Source organism: Triticum aestivum, chromosome 5A (genome assembly GCF_018294505.1).
Source record: "Triticum aestivum cultivar Chinese Spring chromosome 5A, IWGSC CS RefSeq v2.1, whole genome shotgun sequence".
Taxonomy (NCBI): Eukaryota; Viridiplantae; Streptophyta; class Magnoliopsida; order Poales; family Poaceae; genus Triticum; species Triticum aestivum.
The window spans coordinates 369412245-369417984 of record NC_057806.1 but is presented as its reverse complement, the minus strand read 5'-3'; the positions used below and the strand labels follow the sequence as shown (position 1 = coordinate 369417984).

The 5740-nt window shown below is 47.4% G+C and overlaps 1 long non-coding RNA gene across 3 annotated transcripts; it reads left to right on the top strand.

Moving 5' to 3' along the window:
• Positions 1 to 2156: 2156 nt before the first annotated feature.
• LOC123103425 (uncharacterized) lies at positions 2157 to 5370 on the top strand. Of its 3 annotated transcripts, XR_006449829.1 has the most exons (4): positions 2157 to 2678; positions 2856 to 2895; positions 3662 to 3759; positions 4889 to 5370. It is a non-coding gene; the product is annotated as an uncharacterized lncRNA (long non-coding RNA). The 3 variants fall into 3 exon arrangements; XR_006449831.1 differs by having other exon boundaries at positions 2771 to 3759; XR_006449830.1 differs by having other exon boundaries at positions 2158 to 2678; positions 2856 to 3759.
• The last annotated feature ends 370 nt before the right edge of the window (positions 5371 to 5740 follow it).

Here is a 5740-nt window from a genome sequence, read left to right as displayed (position 1 = left end):
CCCGTGGAGGGCTGGACGAACATGACCCCCCTGGAGGGCTGGTTGAACAGTAGCCCGGTGGAGGGCTGGTTGAACAGTAGCCGGTGGAGGGTTGGATGAACAGTAGCCGGTGGAGGGGTGGTTGAACAGGACCCCGTGGAGAGGGCTGGTTGAATAGTAGCCGGTGGAGGAGCGTGCGGTGGAGGCTGGATGAACAGGAGCCCGTGGATGAACAGTCGCAGGTGGAGGCTGGAGGAGGTCGACGGTGGATGAACAGTAGCCCGTGGAGGCAGTCGGCGGTTGATGAACAGTAGCCCGTGGATGCAGTCGACGGTGAAGATGAACAATATCCCGTGGAGTCCCGTTTTGTGGTATGCCACACCCCTCCCGATGAATAGGACCCTGTTTCGACCGTAGCGCTCCAACACAAGTCTATTTCCTCCGTTTTGCGGTACGCCACACCCCTCCCTATCAACAGGACCCCGTTTCGACCGTAGGAGGTCCAAGAGAAGTCTGTTTCCTCCGTTTTGCGGTACGCCAGACCCCTCCCGATGAACAGGTTCCCGTTCGACGGTGGCCGGTCGAACACAAGGCTGTTTCCTCCGTTCTCCGGTTCGCCAGGCCTCGTTTCCATCGGCTATTCCGTCCAAGCCGGTTGGCTCCCGATGAACAACATGCGTTTCGTTGCCTCCCGATAAAACGACGCTTTCCATTGCCTCCCCATGAACACGACGACGACGCAGTTTCTCCGTTCCGACCCAGCCATGTACAGGAGCCCTGGCCGTACGTATGCGCGAGTAGGCGTTCGAGACCCCGCCTGTATGTACGTACGTGGCCGTATTTACTTTTTTGCACCCTGGCCGTTGTACGTATGTGTACATGCTACATGCGCACCTTTAGTATGACACGTGCGTGCCTCTACCACGACACGTGCGCGCCTCTACATCAAACAGTATGTACGTACACGTTCGAGACCAGAATGACAATGCTACGTACGCTTTGACCAGGTGTGTCCCGACTGTTAGGCACTTCCTTACGTGTGAAGATGTCGCTGGTGGGTCCCAGCAATCATGGGGGTGAATCATTTTTTTGCCCGTAATATGGACACACTTCTTTGCGTGCGAAAATGTAGCTGGTGGGTCCCAGCAGTCAGGGGGAAACGTTTTTTTCGGGAAATACGGTGGCCCATCCGGTGGGTCTCTGCTGTCAGATGGAGGAATCATTATTTTCTACGTAATAAGGAGGCACTTCCTTGCTGCAGCGTGGACCCAACTGTCAACCTCTCCATGTACAGTACTATTCTGATGGAAGTCGGTCGTTGACCATATTGACCACGCCGCGCTGAGAGCATCATGGCGGTGGACAACGGCGAGGCCTAAGAAGGGGACGACACAGAGCCGGGGAAGACGCAGCAGTGGAAGCCCACGCAGACAGGAGTACAAGGGTTCACTTGTTCGGCTGTGGTGTGAGCCTGCCGTCACCGCAGGGCCTGGCCAGCTGTGGAAGTAGTAGGGGGCGGTGAGGCCTCCACGGTAGCACAACCGGCCACGGGAGGCAGGAGCAGGCGGCACGACCGGCCTGCTTTGGGCGGCTGGAGCAATAAGACCAGAGGTTGAAGAAGCACTACGGCCGTTGGATGAACATCGTACGGTCACTGGAGCTAGAATCATTCATATTGACTAAGTTGACATAGCCTCCGTCCCCGTCAACTTAGTAGACCCACAAGTTAGCCTCCCATTATGTTGAGTCCCAGCTAGGAGGGGGAGTATTCATTTTTTGTGCGTAATAAGGAGGCATTTCCTTGCGTGCGAAGATACACCACACCACAACACTTGATTGGGGGCAATTAACTGCCGAAAGAAATACTAGAATAAGGGCAAACTGTCAGCCGGGAATCTAGTTATTGCTGGCAGAGGTACTTAAAAGGTGGAAACACTGCCGGGAGAACTTTAGTTTTTTTTGAGAAGAACCGGGAGAACTTTAGTAGTAGCAAGGACACATGCACTGCCGAAAATGTTGTCCACATTTTAGGTCATCAAATCTGCCGGCATAACTAAATCACGGCCCACTGTCGGCCGGGCTATCCATGGAGCGAGACCAAAAATAATTGGGCCCATACGCGCGCTGGCACGGGAGAAAACGCGATAGACTTTTTTTTTGCTCAAAAATAGTTATAGCCGCCGCCCAATGCTTGCCCAAATCGAACCCTCTAGAGTCCAGACCCATCCTCCTCCTCCTCCGCCGCCGCCACCGCAGCCGCCGACAAGAGCCCCTCTGTCCTCGACAGCGCCCTCCACCGCCGACCCCCTCCGCCGACCTGGTGACCCCCACTGAGATCGATGCCGCCGGTGCGTCGAGATCGGCCTCGCCTCCGTCCACACGGATCTGGTGTACGTGGTCAACGTCGTCTCGCTCCCTGCGGCACCACCCTAGGACAGGTCGACGGCGCCTGTGCGTTGAGGTCGACGTCGCCTTGATCCCCAGCACGAGATCCGGCGACGAACTCCGGGCCTCTTGTCTCAAGTTAGCCGTGCCACCCCACGCCATCGCGCTGCTCTTCTCCGCGACCCTCCACGCGGACGAGCGCTATCGGGCTCCCCACCATGTCTCTTACCACACCGACGGCGACCGCGGTGCCTGCTCCCCACTACGCTAGTACAACATGTTGCTCAGATCTGTCATGGTGAAACGCGATGCAGGTATGCTTTTCCTTACAAAGGTTGTGAAACTCTTCTTTTCTGATGGATGAGAACTCACGAGATATTGCCGATTTATCTTCTCATTGCTGTAGATTTTCCCTCCCTTCCACCGAATTACTACTGGGCTCCAAGTCTTTCTCATTGCTGCCTCTGTATTTTGCTTCCAAATTGTTGCAGGTGCTATCAGTGAAAGGATTGGGGACTGGTTCTAGCAGTGGTAGGTTTGTTCCAGGAATTCATAATGCTCATGATTTGCCACACTCATGGCACTTACTACTTAAAATGTTTCTCCATTTAATCAAGCAAGAATAGTTCTTCAAAACATTTTATCGTTTTAATCTTCAGACATCTTGGTAGGAAGCAGCATGGAATGTTTGCAGTTTTAGTTTAGATTGTACATAAAGGCCTCTAGATATGTTCTCTGTCAGTCAAAACTTCTAAAATGATCTATGCACCATGGCAGTGGATACTTCTAAATGACTGCAACATGTTCTAGTAAGCCTTATTAGTATAGGACGTTCAATAATCTTTCGGTGCTAAACAAGTGGATGCTACAACTTAATACTAAATCAGTAAAACACTTTAGGAGTACTACATGGACAAAAAGGTATTTGTATTGTGCTGTTTATCCCCATTGGTTGATCGATGTGAGATCATCTAGTTCAACTGTCATCACACACATATACTACTACATGGAAGAAAACAACTAGCTAGAGAACTTGTTTACGCCTCCTTTCATTTTGCTGCAAGACAGACTGAAAGTGGACCACTCTTCTAGAGTTTAAATGGTACTCCCTCTGTCCCATAATGTAAGTATTGTCAAAAAACGTCTTACATTATGAGACGGAGGTAGTATAATATGTTGGTTTTCTACGGTTCCTTTATCTCCAATCTAGTTTTTACTCAATATAAGTTACTATTTCATAAGAATAACATGAAGCACTGATTCTTATATGTTCCATGTATTATGACATGACAAGTAGTCACTAGCAGCTAAGCAAAGGCTACAACATGCTCGGAGGAGAAGTTTGAATGGAGGCAGGGAATACACTTTTTTCTGTGAATGCAGAGAATACACTTTGTAAGGCATATATCCAACCTGAACTTCTTGTACTCTGTTGAGCCCTTGGGTCTTGTGAACCCGTATTCATGTGCCGTATAGAATACTTGCACGTGCAACTCCCTAAGAAACCAAAACAATTTGATGTTTCCTGTGAGGTGGTAAAGAAAATTAACCACACACTTAAAAAACAACATGTGTGTACTAGTAGTATCACGTACATGCTGGAGCTACTAGATTAGTACGTACTCCCTCCGTTCCTAAATATTTGTCTTTCTAGAGATTTCAACAAGTGACTACATACAGAGCAAAATAAGTGAATCTACACTTTAAAATATGTCTATATACATCCGTATGTTATAGTCCATTTGAAATCTCTAAAAAGACAAATATTTAGGAACGGAGGGAGTACATGGTTGTTAAGATGAGGCTGCATGCATCACTTAAAAAAAGAGATGATTAATACGTACTTGTAGCAAGCATCCCAGCTAGCTAGCTACTTACATTTTAATCTGCATCCATTTTAGTCCATTTTAGTCTGCATCCATTTTAGGTCATTTTAGTAAACAACAAAATCAGGTGAAATGAGAATACGGAGGAGAAATGAAATAGCTTACATCCATTTTAATCCAATAGCAATTTTGCCAAAGGTGACCATGGCAAACATTTTATCCTGTTAATTACAAGCACATTATTTGAACGAGCGCTTTTATTGTTGGTGGCTTATTTTTATGCCCAACAAGTTGGGTGCTTTTCTTAATGGGTAGGTCATAACCTCAACCTTCAGGTTACTATAAACAAGTTTGGAACGACAGAAATATCTGATTTGTTACTATTACTAGAATGAAACGCGTTGTGTACAACTGTACATCAGTCTGATTCAAATCCTTTTCATCTCCAATGAATGAGCTTTGTACAACATCAGCCTTGATTTAGACTCCACGTACTGAATAGGTTCATTGCGTTCGTTGCTTCCGCCAATGCCCAATAGCAAGGGAAATAAACAAGGCCTTAGAACACTTGCCCTTATATGATGTAAAGATTACATTTTTATTGGGCTATCTTGTCCTTCAAGTACTAGTAGCATGTTTATGTTACAACAGCTTTATTGTGCTATGAGAGCTCTGTTTTGAATTTCTGGTCTGTGCAGGTTTCCCAAAGATACACTGGGTGATCTACAAGCTTCTGAAGGTTTGGATGATCTACAAGTTAAGGCTTGGATCACCTACAAGCCGTTGAATGTTTGCAAGACCTACAATTAAGTTGGGTGATCTACAAGCTTCTGAAGGTTTGGATGATCTACAAGTTAAGGCTTGGATCACCTACAAGCTGTTGAATGTTTGCAAGACCTACAATTAAGTTGGTGGAGTGGTTATGTAATGTACCTTGTTTGTTGAACCTGGTGACATTGGCACGTGCTGCTCATTTTGGTGGTTGTTTTGGCACATAAGCCACTGTATGCTCTTTTTGGTTGGGTGACGCACCTAGAAACATATGTACTCCTCCCTTTGTGGCACCACTTCATTTTTTATTGTGTGGCACACCTAGAAACATATATGTGCTCCTTTTGTGGCACAACCTGTATATATATGGTTGTCATGTTTCTTAAATGAAGTTTAAGGTTTTTGATGAGGCCTATATGTTGCTTTGAAGTGTATGCATAAATTGTGTGATCTGGCCTGAGTGCTTGAACATAATGAATGTGTATTACATTAGGGCTTCCTATAACACTTTGGTAGTGAAATCAGAGTAGTGGCATAATAACTGCCGGGTAGACATGCTTTTGCAGGCAATAGAACTGCCGGCGATTGTAGTTTCATGTGCCCTGACCAATCTGCCGGGAGAAGTGAACTGCCGGCGATTGTAGTTTCCCACACGGAGGGTAGTACGAGGGTTTACTGGTTTGTTTGCCGTCGTCGGAGAATAACAACAGGTGTAGGTGAGTAGAGTGGGGCGGTGGGGCGGTGAGACCTGCGCGGCAGCACAGCCGGCCGCGGAAGGA